Below are 21,709 nucleotides of genomic sequence, written 5' to 3'. Positions count from 1 at the left end.
ATGATAGACAGGACTCTGGGGCCGTGAGCCAACATTAACCTCTCCTTCTGTAAGTTACGTGTGTTGGGATATTTTTATCACAGCAACAAGAGACTTAACTAATATGCTCGCTGTTGATAAGCTAGTGAGTGTCTGTGTGGAATTCCAGCCCCACTGCCAACCTCTCCCACAAATCATTTTGATAGCCAAAGGCCTTTTCCTAATTATCACACCATAAACTGAATCATTGAGCTGCATTCTCTCTTGAAAAGCTTTCTTGTGCCTCAGCAGTCCTTGTTGCATGTGGTAGCCAGATAAGGTCAGTACAAAACTCTTAAAATCCTCTTTTTTAGTAGTAGTAGTAGTGGTAGTAGTAGACTCCCTCAGTTGTTATCGAAATTCTACTCTCTCATCTTTCAAATTCTCTTTGGAATGAATAGCTCATATTCATTCAGTCAAATTGTTCAATCCACTGTCATCTTACCATGTAATCTCCAAGTTTCTGTTCAAGATGGATAGAAGTGTTGTCCCTTTAAAAGGACCCATATTATTGTATGGCTACTCAGATTTAATATTTTAATTCTTACCTATTATTTGAAAAACCTCAGAACATTAGGGTTTTACTAATAAAAATGTGTGTTCTTTCAAAATGCAGTGTATAACTAAGTCTTGTACTGTCTTGACTTTGGTAAAATAAACGCTGAGGTTTTTCAACTTCTGCCGCCTCAAAAACCCTTTTTCTCTGTTTTGGTGCTTACCCTAATGCTATGCATGCTTTACAAATTCTAATTTAGGTATAGGAGGAACAAGGTGAAAAATAATTTCTAGAAATGAAAAAAAATGATGCTGTAACTGACTTGTGTATTCATTCAGCATGGTGTTCTTACTATAGTTTAAGTGTTATATTGATTTAATTAGGGATGCCCAAAAAGATTTGTTCCTCACCAGGTACATGTTTGATGTGTACATTTCAGAGAACCTTTCAAAACACCCTTTAATAGTCTATTTATCTGCAATTCCCTTGTAGCTAGAATTTACTTTAAATCAACAGTTGAGATGTTCTGAGTTCTCTTTCACAGCAAAGTTTTCACTGAAATCTGTGTCGCCTCCTCGGTGTCCCTTTCAGTACGAGACAGAGTGGATGTCTCTCCTGTATACACAAAGAATATCAAGTAGTACCACACAAGGTAAGACTCACGTTGACTGTTGATTCAGATCTATAGTTAATGTACAGTTGAGGACGGGATGTCTGAAAGGATCTTGTAAACTATGAAAGGTATTTGTAGGAATGGGAACAAGGGGGTGAGAGACAATGGAATCATATGAAGAATCCTGCGAATCCAATTCCAGCAACCAGAGAGAGTTTACTGCCCAGCCCATAAGCTTATATACAGTTCTTGAGCCAATCCCAAGCCCCTAAATCCTTGACCAATCATTTCTCACCACCTCATCACTGTGCTCCAGTGCAAGCCCTGCCTAATGAGGTAACTCAGAAGGAGCTGGGGCGGGGGTGGGGTTTGGGGGGCAGTAGTCTCACCTATAAGGACTGCCATGAAGACTGGAAAAGAGGCTAACACCCTGGCTTCTGTTCCTTTTTGTTGTCTCACTGGTGTGTGTGTGTGTGTGTGTGTGTGTGTGTATGCTGGGGGCCATTTTAGATCTAATGTGCAGCAGATGAGGACACTTTGAGGAGTCCCAGGAGCCTGTGGCTCTTGATCTCCATCCCACTTTTTCCCTTTTGTGGGCCTGCTTTAATTGACAAAAGACATTATTTTATACCCATCTCTTAAAGTTTTCACACACACTTCAATAGTGTCATACTAAGGAACAAGATTTTAACACATGGGAATGGGGTAGGGGAATTCCAGGCCTAAATGACGTCAACTGAGTTTATTTGCCTTTTGAGCATCCGTTCTGTTAAGTGATGGGATGAATATCTTTTTCAATTATACTTCCTTCATGAAATCTTTCTCCAAACTGGTCATGCCGGTATAGCTACCTGTTAGAGTAGAAAGGTTACAATTATTGCAAGGAGAAGTGGTTAAAACATGCTATGTCTTTGAGATATTGGAATTTCCAGGTCACCAAGAAAGCAGAGCATTCATGAGTTGGTCTGGGTCCTGAAGTTGGTTCATGGTTCTAGGCAGATTCAAGAAATAGAAAACTCTGATGTTTATGAACTGTTGTTTTTGTTTGTTTGTTTGTTTGTTTTGTTTTGTTTTGTTTTGTTTTCTGTAAATAGCAACACTGGTAATGTAGTTTTTCTGGTATTCTGAAGCTTGGTAAAAGTACAGTGGCTGACGGAATCCCAGCTCATTTCCACCATGGCCAAATATTGGCTGAGAAGAAATTGGCACCAGGTACAGCATAGCCCACATAGATGAAGAGGCAAGAAATGCTGTGTGATAACAAAGCCAAACATGTTCTCCCTATAGTAGCTTCTCTTCCAGTCAGTTCGGTAGCTTAGCTAAACAAATTGAACATTTTCAGTAGAAGTGTATTTTCTTCTTGACATTTAAAACGACTGCATGGATAAGTCAACTCTAAGAGAAAGCCTTGAAAAGTATATTTCTTTGTTTAATTAACCAGTTACTTTTTGAAAAGCAACGCTGGTTGCTAGCCTGTGCACAACATGCAGACATTCCCTAGGATGCAACAGGGCAGTGCAGGAGGTTGCATGGGGAGTGGGGGTTAACAAGAGCCTTAGAACTCCAGAGACAAAGGCCAGCCCTTGCCTCTATAACCTCACTGCCTCGGTCTCACCCCACCTGGACCTTGACCTCCAGGGCTCTGACCCAGAGCAGCATGCAACCTAGATTCTGCTTTGTTATTGCTGACTACGAGTCCCATCTCTGATAGCCTGAAAACAGCAAATCTAGAGCAAGCAATTGCTGCCTCTGTGCCCATGCCAAAATTAGCCATAGAACTTTGGGTCTTGAGGGCAAATCACTATTAAAAAAAATCACAATGTAGACTGTTATGTAATTTATAAAAAAAAATATGTGATTTCATATAAATGGTACAAGTTCGCCAAGTTATCAACAGTAGCATCAGCTTAAACCTCATTCGTGTGGCCTAATTAAAGGTTCAGTTCTTGAATCTCGCTCCTCCTGTGCTGTCCACAAAGCCCTCAGACACATGGGATATGGCTAGTAAGAAGATCCTAATTTTATAGAGGCTTCACTGAGATTTAATGGATATACTTGATATTCATTTCATTTTCAGGAAAAAATTCTAGAACAACTCAAGTTCTTTGAAGTACTGCTTTCTCTGTCGTCTATGTGATGAAGACAGGAAAGTATGTCCAATATTAGTAAATGAATAAACTATTCTGGGAGGAATTTTTTTACACATTTTACATATATAATGTCCCAATATTTTGGAGTTGTTTAAATTTTAAAACGATCCTCTTTTGGATATATTATATAAAGTAGAACATAAAATAAAAGGTCTACCTATTTCTTTCTTTCCCTTTTGTACACTTAATTATTCACTGGGAAAGGTCATGTGCTGTGCTGGTATGTGTGCATGTAAACCCAGATAATTTACAAGTCATATGTCTCCTGCCATATCTCATTCAGGGGATTGAACTGAGGTAACCAAGATGGACAACACATATTTTCACTTGTTGGATCATTTTGATAGCCATATTTCTATTTATTGTATTTTTGTTGTGTTCTATAACTATTATACAATATTAGGCAATTTAAAGTAATAAAATAACATTATAAATCTCCCTCCATCTGTCTTTCTCTCTCTCTCTCCCTCTGTTCCTTTCTCTCTTGCCCCTTTTTCCCTACTCCCTATCTGTACCCCTCTCAATATTCTGTTTTCCTCTCTCTTTTTTTATATATTTGTCCTTCTCTCTGTCTGTAAATCTCTCTGACTCTCTGTCTTTGGGTCTCTGTCTATCTCTGTGTCTGTGTTTTTCTCTGTTTCTCTCTGTCTCTCTGTCTCTGTCTCTCTCTGTCTCTGTCTCTCTCTCTCTCTCTCTCTCTCTCTCTCTCTCTCTCTCTCTCTCTCTGTGAGTGTGTGTGTGTGTGTGTGTGTGTGTGTGTGTGTGTGTGTGTGTGTGTGTATTTTACTGAGGATTGAATCCATTGTCACATTCATGATAGACAAGCACTCTACCACTGAATTATAACTCCAGACCTGTTACAATATTTTTAAACAAAAAGCTATATCATTTTCTATAAGTGTTTGCCTCCTCAAATTTTAAGTTATTGTGCTAACTAGATGCTTTCCTGGCAATAACACACACACACACACACACACACACACACACACACACACACCTCTGTCCTTTGTTTCCTGAAGAAAATCTTCAGACTTTTTCTATAGCAACATAGGCTGAGCTATGCAGAGCAAAGCAAGAATTACTCAGGCTGATCTCCCTTCTCAGAAATTTGCATCCACTAAAGCATTCCCGGCATCACTTCTTCAACTTCTGCCATCACTGAAGCACACTGTTGAAAACCCTCCTGAGTGGAATAAAGAGAGCAGATGAATGAACGGAACAGATTAGGATGCTATTTCCTTCTTTTGTTGGTTGCAAAATGCGCCATATGGACACATCACAATGCGCTACAGACATCTGAATCTCTGACAAAGTTTTATTTTTTTAAGAATGACATAAAGTACTCCTGATGAATGAACTTTGAGCATTAAGTGATGAATGGCTTTTGGAAGCCATCTTTTTAGAAGTTACATCAAGTTTCTACCATAAGCAGTTAAGTTCTGTTTAAGTGGCTCATACATCAGGGTTTTGAATAAGTCTAATGCTGTCATAAAATCTTATAGTGAAGTAAAACTTACAGATGTTTAAATATGGTGTTCAAATATGGACACATTTTAAAGATTTACAAATTAACATTTTAATCAACTGTCAGTCTTTTTTTTTAAACTTTGGTCTTTAAAAGAAATGGCAGCATAACATATTTTAGTGAGTGTTATCATTTCTTAAGAACATTGCTAAATGACATTACTATAAACTTATGGAAGATGCTAATTGGCAAAGTAATATATTTGGATCAATGGTTTATTGATAGGCATTTTTATTAACTCTGTGTGTGTCCACACACAGAGAAATAAATTTAAATTATTTTTTTTCTGTAGATAGTGCAAGCTTTAGGAAGAGGCAATACAGGCAGAAGGCATCAATTCCTTAGCTTTAGAAGGCTTTACATAAACAAGGAGTTGGTAAACGGGGCAGTGGTGGCAATAAATAAACCTCAAGTTCTGAAAAAAAAAAATAGCAGGAATATACTTCAGATAGAATCCATGACAGCTGACCTGTAATGTCAAGTATGTGGAATAGTGTTCTGTTGAAAAGAAATGATTTTTCTTGCATGAAGTAAATATCTTAAATATTATATTAAAAAGGATGCCCGGACTAAGAGAAATTCTCAAGCTAAAAGAATAATACATAGTTGAAGTAGAACCTAGAGAAGTAGATCAGATACTGGAATAACTTTTATAACTGAGGTCATTTCCTTATTAGCTAGGCAGAATAGGTTCTATATTCATAGACTTATAAAGTTTTTTAGGTTGTTATCCCAAGCTTCCCCTATAATATCCAATAAAAATTAATTCTCTGTCCCACCTCCATCTTAGATTCTTCCCATAGATCTGCCTATCTCAAACCTGAAGAAAAGAGAGAAGTGGTGGCTTAGACCTGGAAGCTGAAGCCTCCTTTCAGAAATGTCTACAGAATACATGCCTGTGGTCTCAATATTTAGATATTTAGAGAGGATTCAAGTTAGGGAACAAATGTAGGTACCTAAAAATCAAATATTTATATTAGCTGTCAGCCAGAAGCAGATGAAAATCATCTCAAAAGAAACTCCTGTGGTCTCTGAGAAACCGAGTTTCATAAACTAAGCTACCAGGGAGGGGTATCATTACTAAGAGGCAGCATAGGAGCACAGAACCAGAACTTCTTGCTGGTGTGTGAGGGCATGTTTATATCTGGACAACAAGAGCACTGTTCTGACCATGTGTAATGGGGACGTGTTTGTAATGAGGCCTACCTAGTTCAAGTTTGCCTTGTGTTTTCTCTGTCTTCCTGTCTTTACCTGCTGAGCACTGGGGTTATAGACATATGGAGTACCATACCCAACTCCAGGCATCTTTTAAAACCTAGAAAATAAAAGCACGGTGGACAGGGTATATTTTAAGGTAACCAAATACAATTCTGTAAGAAATTTCTAAAACCTTTTTCATAGTTCAGTAACAAAATGTTAAGGGAAGACATTGTGAACTAGAGATTGGGTTTGAGGAAGTGATGTACAGGCATGGCGATGACACAGAGAGATAAAGCAACAGAGAAATAAGGAAGCAAAATCAAATAAGAGACCAGAAAGAACAATGAAAGCTAGGAGGCACCACACAGTTCCACTTGGACTCATGGAGATGCTGAGCAGAGCTAGTAGTTAAAAGAATGGGAGTTGAATATTGTCTAGGCTCTCTCAGCCTTTCCAATCCATGAAAGACACAAACATCCATCAGAGAAACCCTTAGGAAGAAGCTGTGCTTTAGGCAGTCAAAGAGAAAGCACTTACCTTCATAGACTTGGGCTCTCATTTAAAACTATGGAAACCTTCAAATTAGGCTGTTGTATTTGATGTGCTGAGGGAGAATTATAAATGTGCGTACCTACCATGATATCTACTAAGGATAAGGGAAAACAAGACTTTTTTTTAAAAAAAGATTTCACTATTCTTCAGTGAAAGAAATTTGTGAGTGTACATTTCAGAAAGGAAGCAACTGATTGCAACAGAAGAAATTGAGCCCAAGAAGGAATAAGGGAAATGGTCAGATAGGTGGCATCTGGCATATGTGCTGGAAGGCTAAACAGAACCTCACAAACTAGTGACCTAATGATAGGGACTCTAGAGCCAACCAGTTTGAGATAGTTCATGTTGTTTCAGAAGAATAGACAAGGTGCTACAAAATTTGGATCTTATGTCAAACATGCATTACAAGCAAAACTGGGGTGTATACATTCGGCTGAACTCTTAACTGTGTATTCCATATATATTGATACATCCATTCATGAACCAAAATGAAATTAGTTTTATAAGAACTGCATCTCCATTTTCTATGTAAAACAGTGTAATTTACTTATAATTTACAATTTACTTATAATTCAGTTATTTAAAATGCACAAGATAATTGCTTGGCTTATGAGCAAATATCTCATCATTATATATATAGATCCTGGGGATCTGTGGGCTTTCATCTGTGGGATTTTAGTTGCACACTTCAGATCACAAGTGGACTCCAAGCATGACACCTGGTCAGCATTCTAGTCACACAGATGCAGCTGAGAACTTGATGCATGGAAAGTCCACATCCTGCTTTCTAGAACTTTCTGAAAACCTTCTCTCAAATATTGTCTATCGATGGTTGGTTGGACCCCCAAATACTTAACCTCCAAATAATGAGAAACAACTAATGAATGGTTGCATGAGTAATTACATTAAATACAAAAGGTTTAACTATGCTTCATTTAGACAATATACTGTCAGAAGAAGTTATAAAAACAAACAAACAAAAAACAAAAAAACAAACAAACAAACAACAACAAAAACAAGAGCTAAATGGTTTTTTACAAAAAACAAACCAACTCTCCCAGGAAGATGGAAGAGACATACTTTCCCCTACTATTCTGGTTGTGGAGGCAAAAAACCCAGACTCTTCCAGGCAAGAATATATATATTACAATATAAAATGAGAGAAGACAGACCTGCTAGTGACCATCAGAACTTCTAAACTACATCACAGAAAGTTTTGTTTTCCTGTTTGCCTTCACACAGTTAAGCATGAAGACTACAAACTACAAATGTCATACAACAAGAAACTCCAAAGCAGTTGAGGATGTACTTGTTTAAAACGTGATTGTTTAACAAGGTCCTGGGTTTGATCAGGTGCCAGAAAAGCAAAGAAAGCAAAAAAATAAATAAATCTGTTCTCTCTAACATACAACTAAGAAAAGATCAACCAAACAAGAAAAACAAACAAAATCATAAAACCTTACTCTTAGACAATAGGTGAGCAAACACTTTGAAGAAAAAAGCAGTTGCCCTATCCCTGCCATAAAAGACCATGTGTGAAGCTTCAATTCTGACCCTTCTGAGACTCTATTGAAACACTACAATCTCCCAGGTCTAAAGAAAAGGGTCTGAACATCCATTAAGGGAACAGGGGCTGTTCCTAAGTCTGTTGCCTGTCTGTGGCAGATTCCCCTAACTGGGCCTGAAGAAGTTAGGCAAGGCAACAAGCTATTCCCCATGCTTGCCTGCAGAGTTCATTGGAGCCACCGTGGGACTTAGCAAATCTTAAAAAATAGCATTGGGCATTTCCATGACTATGAATGTCATGTTAGGATTATGCCTTTTCCTTCAGAAAGCACAACAGTAATGATTACAAAATGCTTCTATTAGAATCCCCCGTGAGTCAGTCACTCAGAAGCAAAACAAAGCTTGAGCACCCCAAGTTAATATAAAGCATAATGCATTATTGCTTCTCCCTAGTATGATGCTCCACCAGGACTGTCGTAGACTCTCTTGCCAGCACTAATAAAAATATCCTAGTGGGACTCATCACTCTTTCTCTCTCAGGAGAAGGTAAACGATCATGTTAGAGAATCTAAGGCAAGACTCTCTTCACCTATCACCAGTCATTAAAGCATAGCAACAAGCCAAGGGTTCCCACACCTGTTTTTCATTCACTTCAGATATAAAACAAGCTAACAAAACAAAACAAAACCCTTCCATTAACTATCCATTGTGTGGTAACACAGACAATATCTCCAGGCAAGACATCAAAAAGTTCCACAGAGTTTTTTCATCCATGCGCCTACTTCCTGAGTGTAGGATTGAGAGAAGGACTTGGTCACAAGAATGCAGCTCTCAGTTGTCACCAACAGGGGCACCCGGTGCAGTTGTCAGGAACTTGAATCTGCAGTCAGGGTCTCTCAAGAGCAGACTTTGACCACTAGAACCCTAGCCCACAAAGGACTTTACAAAAAGTGACATTAGAAGGAGTCTACCCATGCTTTCAGTGCCCAGCAATTGACCTGCTAAGCACGTTCCTCTCTCCAACCATCACCGCCAGGACACTGAGGTGGAGAAACTATATTGTTAAAGGATTTGTTTTATTTTAAGCCTAAAATATCAATCACATGGTATGTATGCAGTCTTCCTTACCGGAAGACCTTTTTATTCCAGGCTATAATCTAAGAGACCTAAAATTTGCTGCTTGCACGGCTGGAAGCCTTTCCATTGAACAACAGTCTTTAAAAAATACCTCTCCGCATTTTGGTTTTCATCTCCTCAACAGAGCAAATTACCCTATCAGCCTGTGGAGAAGTGGGAGGTTATTGTTCATGAAACTATGAAAGAGCATAACACAACAATGCAAATGAGAAGCTTGAAGTCAGTTTCACTCCTTAAAGCGTAGCCTAGAAAATACTCAGTTCTCAGAGGGAAGAGAAAGGGAATATCCTGCAGCATTAGCATAGAAAGTTCTAAGAAGAATATTAGCCCTGTATTTAAGGAAAGTGAGAAACAGCTATTCAGCTCAGTGTTTCTGTCAGTCCAAGGCTACCTCTTAAGGATATTTTGTTATCATGAGGCAGAATGGCTGTTTTCTGCCTGTCTGACCTAGAAAGGTATGTCAATCCCTGTTTCTATCGCTTCTGCCTGGAACATACTGAGGGCAGGTTATAAAAAAAGATGTTTGCTGTCCAGCATTCAGGCAGGCATGAGTTTCCTGTTCCAGCTCATTGGCAGAGAACTATGACATCACATTTTCTCTAGGCAGCGTGTGGAGCTTTCTGCTACAGATGCAGCAGGGATCAGTTGGGAAATATATGGACAGCCGCTCTAGTTTCCTGGATAACCCATGGGTGTTCAGTTAATTCACTCTAGTTTTAAAAACTAGTGAGTAGTTAGTTAAGTTTAGGTCCTCCACAGCCATGGGTAGATTTTAATGGGATACTAGAGCTTTCCAATAAACAGTAAATGCAGTTCTCAAGATATCAAAGCATGAAAGGAGTCTTCACATTTGAAGACCAAGTGTACTTCTTTGTATGGTCAGGCTACTTAGAACTAATAAATTGTTACAAACTTCAGGTAGAGAGTCATACAAGACAACACTAGAGGTACAGGAAACACCGATGTAATGGATTCTAGGACATTTTAAGTCCATCTCTGAAGTCTTTTCCTATCTCCACTGCAGTGTTAGCATAGGCCCCAATGTCTGATAGTGTAATGATATCTTCAACTATCCATTTCCCTCCATTGGACTTGGACTCACAAACGATGAACTCTTGACTCCTGTGTGCTTTTATGACAGTAGTTTAGGATCGGTACTATCACTCAATAAACGTCTGGAGGGTAAGCAAAAGATATTTTCTCCACGATCATCAACCTTGTAGAAACAGAATATCTATTCTTACTCCCAGGTTGCTTGACCTTGCTGAGGAATGATCACAAACATGAACTAATTAAAACCAGTTTAAACATAGTTCCCAGCCTCAATGGGCCTGTGCTAAAACCCCCGCAGTTTCATCATTTTTACTACTCTGTAAATCAAGCAACAGTTTTCTCATGTAATGACTGGAAATGGTGATCCATGACTTTAAATGTTTTAGGAGAGAATTAAATGAGAAAGTGTATATCAAGTACTCAGCCTAGATTCTTCTGGCCATGTACTAAGTATAATTTCTCTCTTTTTTTATTTCTTCCCCCTTCAAAATTAAATGACTCTCAGGACCTCTCCATCCCACTTTGACTACAATGTTTCTGTTCTTTCACCTGTGAAATATGCATCTAGAGTTCTCCTGATATTGGCCCTTCAGTCCACTGAAATCTGTTCCTCCCTGTTTCTTCTGCAGAGACTTCTGTAGGAAATGAAGCAAAGACTCTCAAGCACTGTGAATTTCACAGTTGTTTTTTTTTCTAAGAGTGCTACAGAACAAATCATGGGAAAGACCACATGAATCCACAAATAAATGATACCCCACCCTAGTTTTTCTTCTACTTTTATGTTTTGTTTGTTTGTTTGTTTTTTGTTTTTTCTTTGTTTGTTTGTTTGTTTGCTTTTATCCATATTACTTAAATTTCAAAGTCCCTTGGGAACTTCCTCCTAACTGAATTTCTAGTTGCAAGTGTAAGCCATATCGTGGAACAGGGGCAAAGGTGTCAGCAAGAATCTACCTGTTAACTATAATTAAGCTTTCCAATACAGCTGACCCCTGGAATGTGTTTTTATTTATGAACTCTCAGACGTAATCAGTAACTAAGTCCAGTCAATCTACATTCTAAAGGTCTCATAAGAACAAGGAGGGAGCCTTTACTCACTGCTGCTGAGAGTATAAGCTAGTGTAGGCACAATAGAAATTAGAATGGAAATTTCTCATAGAACTAAAAATAGAACTTCCATGTGATCCAGATATACCACTCCTGACACACATACACCCAACCAACTCTTTATCGTACCAAAAAGATATTTGCATGTCTGTGGTTCTTGTCACTCTGTTCTTAATGCCAAGAAAATGGAACTAGCCTAGATGTCCACCTAATGGTGAAAACAATCAAAATGTAATTTATGTATATATTATATATTCTATTGTGCATATATATGTATATGTGTGTATGTGTGTGTATGTATGCATATATATATATATATATATATATATATGTATATATATATATTTATATATATATATATGCAATAGAATTTCATCTGGCTGTAGAGAAAAAAGAGATTACTAAAATTTCAATAAAATAGATGGAATTTAAAAGTACTTTATTTAAGAAGGTATCTCAGGCTCAGAAAGCCAAAAGCCACATGTTCTTTCATAGTAGACCCTGCATTTATGTGTGGATTCCAGGAAACTCTATAGAGGACCATGAGTAGAGGAGAAAAGAATTTGCAGGTGGGGAGAAAGGGATCATCGTATGCCTCATGTGATACAAAACTGGAAGGAAAAATAATGGAGACAAAAGGTTTAAGTAGGAGGAGGCAGGTAGATTGGGAAGAGGAAAATGTGTGAGGGGAGTGTTAAGTAAAACTAATATTGGATGCTGAAAAACCAGAAGCATCACTTGATAAGATAGTAAAAGACAAAAAATTCTTGATCAGGGAGCATGGATTGATAAAGTTGTTTCCAGAAGCCAAAAGTCATTAAACAACAAAAATCTCAGTATCAGTGATGGGCTACATCTCCAAGGGTTACTGGTAATCAGGATTTATGAGGACACCAAAATAATGGCCACTGGCTATGGGTTGCCCATCAAAATTTTGTTATAAGACAGGGAAAATGAGATGTAAGTGGGGTGGAAGAATTCTCCTTGTTAAATGATCTATATGGTAGCCAAAGTTGTCACTCATGCTGCTAGGAGAGAATTGTCCTCAACACCTTTACTCAACTCTAAACACCGTGTGCCACAATTCTAACTTTCTCAGCAAGAAGAACCTATTTGTGTATAGTGTCAAGTGTGTTATAGAGGTGATCACTGTTGTTTTTAAAATGTACTTCATATGCTGTCAGACTGACTTTCTAAATAACTCTATTTGTGCCCATAGAATAGTACTACTGTCAGCTTTGGTCAGGGAAGCTTCCTTTTCAATAGTCAGCTGTGACTGCAGAGACTTATAACTGGCCAAATTACCAAGGATAAATGATTGTTAACTGTCAAGTCATAAATAAGACACCTATATTACCCACTCCAAAACTCAAGGAGCATTCATTACAGAATATGGGAGAGAAAGAATGTAAAAAACAGAGAAAGTTTCAGAACACTGACTTCCAGGCTTGACATGGCTATTGCAATCCTTAATGCATGGCAGCTGTGATCCCATGCATAAGAGTGGGCCCTGTTATTGAAAGATGGAGGGTATATGTGCCCACAGACACTTCCTGACAGGTAATGCAGGAGAAAAGTGAGAGAGATGTCGTTTTAGTAGTGCCGTCAGTGGTAATGTGCCATGTTTCTGTAAAAAAAAAAAAATTCTCACTTGTGAGAATCCTCCAAAACCCCCAATGGAACAAACTGTGTCATAAAATCAAAAAACAAACAAAACACAAAAACTTGGAACTTGAAAGTAGAAGGAAGACTAGTTGGGAAGAGAAAGCGCTTTTTCAAGAGGGATGGAGGACAAGAAGGTAATAGACAACGAAGACAATCAAAAACATTATCTATGTATATGAAAACATGATAATTAAACCCATTACTATCTATATTAATCTACCCTAATAAAATATATTAAAAATGTCTCATGTTGTGAATCATATTTCTAGAAAATAGGAATTTTTAAAATATTTTTTAGGTATTTTCCTCAATTACATTTTGAATGCTATCCCAAAAGTACCCCTTACCCTCCCCCACACTCCCCTACCCACCCACTCCCACTTTTTGGCCCTGGCGTTCCCCTGTACTGGGGCATATAAAGTTTGCATGTCCAATGGGCCTCTCTTTCCACTGATGGCCAATTAGGCCATCTTTTGATACATATGCAGCTAGAGTCAAGAGCTCTGGGGTACTGGTTAGTTCATAATGTTGCACCTACAGGGTTGCAGATCCCTTTAGCTCCTTGGGTACTTTCTCTAGCTCCTCCATTGGGTGCCCTGTGATCCATCCAATAGCTGACTGTGAGCATCCACTTCTGTGTTTGCTAGGCCCCGGCATAGTCTCTAGAAAATAGGAATTTTTCACCCTAAATTAGCTTCTCCATGTAGGCATAAAACTGGTTCATGAAACCTGCTTAGTTGTTTCATAAACATAATATGTTCCCCCACAGTACATATTTGGAAATACCAGGGAGTCTCATTTTTTATGTTAAAGTGCATACTGACCCTCTACTCCAATCAGTCTTCATGTTGTCTCCTAACTTGAAATCAGAATTGTTGACAGCCAGTACTCACAGAATGTGTTAGTCAACACTTCATTACTATACCAAGATCCCAGAGGTAGATTACTTTATAATGAACATAGATTTCACTCACAGTTTGGACTTCCTGGCAATATGCCCATCTCCTTCTAGACCTTCGAATTCTTTTGTCCTTATTATTGTTAAAAAGATTCAAGTAGCATGTAAGTATTTAGAAGTATATTGCAAAAAATTATGTTCTAGTTCACTTCCTTCTTGCTATGATAAAGCCACCTGGCCATAGCTGGTACTACTCACAGTGAGCTGGCCATTTCAGCCCTCTTAGCAGTTCAGAAAATGTCCCACAGACATGCCCACAGGTCAATCTGAGGGAACAAATTCCTCAGCCGAGCTTCCTCCCCTCTTCTCAGGTGTCTCTAGTGTGTGTCAGTTGACAAAAACTAACCAGAAGTTGTAGAATGTTATATATTACTTAAAATTTATGAGTATGTATTACTTACTGTAAATGTAACTTTTATTCATTAGATAAAATTGTCATCTTAGAGTCTCGGATTCTTACTGCTGAATGGACTCACCTTTTCTAGTTCTTTCTGATCTCTGGCTAACTGGTTCAACTCAGCTGTTCTGGCTCAAAACTACTCTCCAAACTGTGCAACTACAAGGTTTATAATGAGCCCGGAGCATTTTTTTTCTCTATTTTAACTATCATTAGGCTTATGCCTGGGAAACTTCTAGCCTCTGTTCAATATAATCTTCTAATCCGACTGATTCAAACTGGCTTCTTTTGGCTTCTGATTGAATTTCTCTGCTCGGCCTCAAATTAACTCTGTTAGTCTGTTGAAATCTTCTGGCTACTTCTCATTTTCTGTTTTATTCTGTCTTTACTTGGAACTTGCTTCTGCAAGGCTGTCTTTGTAAAACCGCCTCCTCTCCTTTCTCTTTCAGCACTGATTTCTCTTAAGTCACCTCTCCATCTTGCTCTGTTTTCATGAGTAACCTATCTCTGAGTCATTCTCTCAAATCTTTCTCTGATTCATCACTTTGCCCTCAATTAGTTATCACTTGTAAAAATGTTTGCTTCATTCTTCAAACTAATTTTGCCTTCATTGTGAGGGATTAAGAGTGTACTAAGTACTAAGGATGTGTCTGTATTTTAGCCAGAACACAGAGACCTGGAAGGTCTTGGGATCTCTTGTCAGAGCAGTCAGCCATGTTGCTTGTTTAAAATTCCTCTACAATTTATACTTATACATAATATATAAACATACATAATTTATACATATTATTATGAAAATTTACATTATATAATAAAGTGAATTTATAGAAAAACTCAAAATAAAATGCATAAATATGCAAACAAATTAAACCAGCAAATATCTAAGACATGGAAAATAGTCATTTTCACTATTAATAAGACAATTGGCAAATGAAAGCAATAATAAAATAATGTAGGGTTTTTGTTCTTGTCAAATTAAGGACTTTTAAATGAAAGCCTACAATGATGTTGAGTGAACTAGATTCCCTAATGCATTGCTTGTAGGAGGAAAAATTGGTATAACTACCCTAGAAACTAATAAATGCAACATGCATTGAGTTTCATAATTGCTTATTTCCTCTTTTCCAAGTAATTACTCTTCAGTGAAAATGCCCCAAAGGCATAACCAGAAATATAAACACATTTCTGTAAAACAAAAGAACATCTATAACACATTTTTTTTAATAATAGTGAAAATAAAACACAGAAACAATATAAAGCCTTGTCATTAGGGAACTGATTACATCTATTGGTGAAACATTATGACAGATATTAAGACACCAAGTTTCTGTAGCTTCTTCTGTGGAGTGAGAAAATAAATGTAATTTCATATTTATTTCAAAAGACACAATTCATATTGTGATATGCTATAAACTGTGAAAACATTTCCCAGAAAATTGAGCAGAAATATGTTAAAATATTGAGACTAAGTCACTCAAAAGGATGGAATTATGAGGGCTGAACAGGAAAGGAAATTGTGGCCACTACAATATTTGGAAATAGGGTATACAAAGGGTTAGCAAAGTAAATACAGGGTGTGATGCCCAATGCCCAATAGATAGAACTATTTTTTTTACTTCTTTATTTTTTATTAGATATTTACTTTATTTACATTTTAAATATTAACCCCTTTCCTAGTTTCCCCTCCAAAAACCCCCTATCCTTTCTCCCTTTCCCCTACTCACCAACCCACCCACTCCTGCTTCCTGGCCCTGGCAGTCCCCTATACTGGGGCATATAACCTTCATAGGACCAAGGGCTTCTCCTCCCGTTGATGACTGACTAGACCATCCTTTGCTACATATGCAGTTAGAGCCACAAGTTCCACCATGCATTTTCTTTGATTGGTGGTTTAGTCCCAGAGAGCTCTTGGAGTATTGTTAGTTACTACACTTGTTCCTCCTATGCGGTTGCAAAACCCTTCAGCTCCTTGGATACTTTCTCTAGTTCCTTCATTGGGAACCCTGTGCTCCATCCAGTGGATGGGTATGAGCATCCACTTCTGTATTTTTAAAGCAGAGCCTCTCAGGAGACAGCTATATCAGGCTGTAAGCAAGCTCTTGTTGGCATCCACAATAGTGTCTGATTTTGGTGGTTGTTTATGGGATGCATCCCCAGGTGGAGCAGTCTCTGGATGGTCATTCTTTCAGTCTCTGCTTCGCACTTTGTCTTTGTAACTCCTTCCATGGGTATTTTGTTCTCCCTTCTAAGAAGAACCAAAGTATCCAACTTTGGTCTTCCTTCTTCTTGAGTTTTATCTGTTTTGCAAATTGTATCTTAGCTATTCTGAGCTTCTGGGCTAATAACCACTTATCAGTGAGTGTACACATGTGTTTTCCTTTGTGATTGGGTTACCTCACTCAGCATGATATCCTCCAGTAGATAGAACTTTCATTTGCTCCTTGGAAAAGGTGTAAAGAAATTTGAAAAAAAAAGAGTAAAATATTATAGTAAATATTTCATGAAACTAGTATTAATTATTTTTTGTTCATACTTTCCCATGTTCCTATGTGCATACTCATAGTGTTTAGCTATCATATAATGAAGTAGTGCACATTGTATACCTAATATGCTATGTATGTTTCCTAAGGATAGAGTAACAAACACCAGGTGGCTTCACACACACACACACACACACACACACACACACATCTATTATTTTATTCTACAGGCTAAAAGACAAAGGCCCAGGGGTTGGTTAACAGCTCAGGATGCTCCTGCTGTCTCTGGAGAAGCATGCTTCCTTTTCTTCTCTAGTTTCCTTTGTGGCAAGGAATATTCTTTTACTTTCTCATGCATCCTATCAAATCTTTCTTCTCTGTGTATCCAAGTCATGTTTCTCTTTTGTACACCTATCTCTGTCTACATCTCCCTTTTCAGTAAAGATGCCAGCCATGGTGTGTTTCAAAATAAGAGTGAGTTTCTTTCTAATATGTCTGAAGCATTTGGGAAGTAAAACTTAAACATATCTCTTGAAGGAACAAAAGTCATTTCAATCCATGATAATTTATAGGCTCCAATAGAAATATTTTATGTATAACCATGATTAAGATAAAGGATAAAAGTTGAAAACCTCATCCTAAAACTTCTTCTCAACTTATTTTGTCTTTTTCATTCCATTGATGTTTACAATGTTGTATGGCCCTGATTTTGTCGCGTCCACTCTCGACCAGCAAGAACGACACGACCACCAGTCCTTCTAACCGCAGTTTATTCAGCAAACTTCAGTCTTCATCTCTCTCGCTTCAACTTTATCTTCTCAACTCTCTGACCCGGGCCTCTCACTCTTATATACTCTCAGCCCTCATCCACTCATGGCAGGCCACGTCACTTCACCAGGCACGCAGCTTCAGCTAATCAGGGCAGCAGGGGCATGTCTCCACCAAAATAGATTCGCCAGTATCCTGGTACACCTGCACAGCTCTCACGATGGTTGTGGCTTATTTTCAGGTGTATGAGGAAGTCAGGTGCAAGTCATAGACTTAGCTGCAGTCCCTGGTGCCTTCTTGGGACTGCTGCCACATCCACTCCTCACATGATTTAATCTCCCATCATTCTCTCGCATCTCAGGGCTACTGCAGTAGTGTTCTTATGATTCTCTACACCTCTGGAGTGTCTGCCTTCCAGCCTTTATGTCTGCTATCGTCAGATTTTCCTAATCTTGTTACTCTCTGCTTAATATTGTTTAAGTTCACAAGATTTGATTCCCAACTTCTTAAACTTGAATTTATAATCCAATAATCTCACATTTTTAACATTACTGTCCATAAAATTGTTTCCACAACACAATTTTTTTCCAAACTCAAGAAGTCTCTAGCTTGGCCCTACTATATTTTTAGCACTGTAAATGCTCCAACCTCAATCCTTGATTCTTGAGCTTCTTATGACTTTGGATTTATTTGTTAATTTATGTAAGAAACAGGTTTTAGACACCTACCACATGTCAATCATTGTACAAAAAAATGGCCTTTTAAAATGAAATCACTTCCTTTAACTTTCAGAAATGCAATGTAATAGAGGAAATGAAATGTGTACATAGCAAATTCTGCGTTACTCTACAGGGTCCTCTTGGACAAAAATGTGGAAGTGGCCAATTTTACTGAAGATTAGGAAAATGTTTCTTGGAAGAGATACTTCCAAGTCCTTAAAACTTCCAAGTCCATGAATAAGTGTGCTAGAACAACGCCTTATCTCTTCATCCAATAAAATCCATTCTATGAATATGAATCTTTGCGGACCTCAAGAAACTATTCCATGTTCTTCTTCCATTGGTGAATATTTCAAAAATATGTTGCTTGTGGTTTTTTGTCATTTCTATGGAACAATGTCAGTCATCAGCTCTAATACTACCTCACCCCATTTCAGATAAGTGCGTTTGGGGTACTGTAGAGCTGAAGCTCATCACAAGTTCCTGTTGAGATCTAAAACCTTGGGTACCCCTAGGATTTTTGGAACCTAATCACCAGGATGATAGCCAATGAGATAGACATGGGCCCAAATTATTCTTTTATTCTAAGGGAGTCATTAGCGAAACTCCTGCATATTCCTTATATTCTCCCCTCCTTTTTTTCACATTCTTGCTGTGTTTTCTCAGCCTCTTGTTTGGACAGATTATAGGCATGAATTATCACATACAGCTTTTTCATTTCATTATCCTGGTGTATAAAGTAAATACAAATCTTGAGGATACACTTGTTGCTATTTGACACCTCAATTTTAATAAGAATGTGCAGTTCAATCTCACCAGCAATGGAGGAGTGTTCCTCTTTCCCTACATCCTCGCCAGCATCTGCTGTCACCTGAATTTTTGATCTTAGCCATTCTGACTGGTGTGAGGTGGAATCTCAGGGTTGCTTTGATTTGCATTTCCCTGATGATTAAGAATGCTGAACATTTTTTCAGGTGCTTCTCAGCCATTCAGTATTCCTCTGGTAAGAATTCTTTGTTTAGCTCTGAGCCCCATTTTTAATGGGGTTATTTGATTTTCTGGGGTCCAGCTTCTTGAGCTCTTTGTATATATTGGATATTAGTCCCTTATCTGATTTAGGATAGGTAAAGATCCTTTCCCAATCTGTTGGTGGCCTTTTTGTCTTATTGACAGTGTCTTTTGCCTTACAGAAGCTCTGCAATTTTATGAGGTCCCATTTGTCTATTCTTGATCTAACAGCACAAGCCATTGCTGTTCTACTCAGGAATTTTTCCCCTTTGCACATATCTTCAAGGCTTTTCCCCACTTTCTCCTCTATAAGTTTCACTGTCTCTGGTTTTATGTGGAGTTCCTTGATCCACTTAGATTTGACCTTAGTACAAGGAGATAGGAATGGATCAATTTGCATTCTTCTACATGATAAACACCAGTTGTGCCAGCACCATTTGTTGAAAATGCTGTCTTTTTTCCACTGGATGATTTTAGCTCCCTTGTCAAAGTCTGGCTGTTCCTCAGAAAATTGGACATAGTACTACCGGAGGATCCAGCAATACCTCTCCTGGGCATATATCCAGAAAATGTTCCAACTGGTAAGAAGGACACATGCTCCACTATGTTCCTAGCAGCCTTATTTATAATATCCAGAAGCTGGAAATAACCCAGATGTCCCTCAACAGAGGAATGGATACAGAAAATGTGGTACATTTACACAATGGAGTACTATTCAGCTATTAAAAAGAATGAATTTATGAAATTCCTAGGCAAATGGATAGACATGGAGGGCATAATCCTGAGTGAGGTAACCCAATCACAAAAGAACTCACATGATATGTATTCACTGATAAGAGGATTTTAGCCCAGAAACTTAGAATACCCAAAATACAAGATACAATCTGCAAAACACATGAAACTCAAGAAGAATGAAGACCAAAATATGAACACTTTGCCCCTTCTTAGAATTGTGAACAAAACATGCATGGAAGGAGTTACAGAAACAAAGTTTGGAGCTGAGAGGAAAGGATGGACCATCTAGAGACTGCCAGACCCGGGGATCCATCCCATAATCAGTCTCCAAACGCTGACACCGTTGCATACACTAGCAAGATTTTGCTGAAAGTACCCAGATATAGCTGTCTCTTGTGAGGCTATGCCAGGGCCTAGCAAACACAGAAGTGGATGCTCACAGTCAGCTATTGGATGGAACACACGCCCCAATGGAGGAGCTAGAGAAAGTACCCAAGGAGCTAAAAGGGTTCTGCAACCCTATAGGTGGAACAACAATATGAACTAACCAGTACCTCCCCAGAGCTCGTGTTTCTAGCTGCATATGTATCAGAACATGGCCTAGTCAGCCATCATTGGGAAGAGAAGCCCATCGGTCTTGCAAACTTTATATGCCCCAGTACAGGGGAATGCCAGGGCCAATAAGTGGGAGTGAGGGGGGAGGGGAGTCGGGGGAGAGTGGGGGGACTTTTGGGATAGCATTGGAAATGTAAATGAAGAAAATACCTAAAAAAAAAAAAAAAAAAAAAAAAGAATGTGCAGTTCAATCCTTAAACTGGTTCTCCAGAGGCTCCTCTCTCCCGGTATGTTTATCCAGCAGTTATTTATGGAGCATTTTCTATGGAAATCATGTGAATAATAATTAAAACTAAAAAATATAATTTAATTTTCATGCACACCAAAAAAAGAAATTTGAGCTTTGGAAAATTGACCAGATCACCTGGCATCGGCCTTCATGAGTGGGATCTAAATTTTTATTGGCGAGGTTGCTGAGGGCTCCCTTAGCATTCCCCCATATGTGACCCCCATAGACAGACCATGAGGAGCAAGCCTTCCCCAGGCACAGAATCTACACAGCCACTGACCGTAGATATTCTGGCTTCCAGGAATAAACCAACAAATAAACAAGAGCATTGTATGATAAATGTTTGTTTTTTTCCCAAGGCTTTTTCCCAAAAGCATCACATTGCTTTTCTTGACCTTCATGACAACCCCGAGTCTGGAATCTGTGATCCTGCTACCTGCAAGAAATCCACAGAATTGCAGAGAGTACCTGCTTCCTCTTCCATACGGTATAATGCTCTAGAACTGCATGATCAAGGAGCATACAAAATCTTCCCGTGAAAGGTGACTTCTGGACCCTCAGAAGGCCAGGTATCTTGCTAGCTTTTTCCAAACCATGCTTCAGGCTACAGGGCTTTGTCATAAAAAAATCAACCCCTCCTTTAGTCAAATACATAACTCTTATAACACAATGCATAAGACGAAGGGTCAATGGTCAGGATCCAGATTCCCTGGTGCAGTATCTGTGATTAGTTTCTAACCCTCTGTGATTTCTTTATCTGATAACTTCTCTGAACTGCTGC

The 21,709-nt window shown here is 38.4% G+C and overlaps 1 long non-coding RNA gene across 1 annotated transcript; it reads left to right on the top strand.

Annotated features, from left to right (window-relative positions):
* The first annotated feature begins 264 nt into the window (after positions 1–264).
* Positions 265–21,496, top strand: Gm36335. Its single transcript, XR_380313.1, has 3 exons — positions 265–298; positions 1,059–1,166; positions 21,288–21,496. It is a non-coding gene; the product is annotated as a predicted gene, 36335 (long non-coding RNA).
* Positions 21,497–21,709: the final 213 nt, after the last annotated feature.

The sequence above is a fragment of the Mus musculus genome, chromosome 10, assembly GCF_000001635.26.
Source record: "Mus musculus strain C57BL/6J chromosome 10, GRCm38.p6 C57BL/6J".
Classification (NCBI taxonomy): Eukaryota; Metazoa; Chordata; class Mammalia; order Rodentia; family Muridae; genus Mus; species Mus musculus.
Note: the sequence above shows the minus strand (reverse complement) of the source record. Positions and strands in the feature narration are given on the sequence as shown.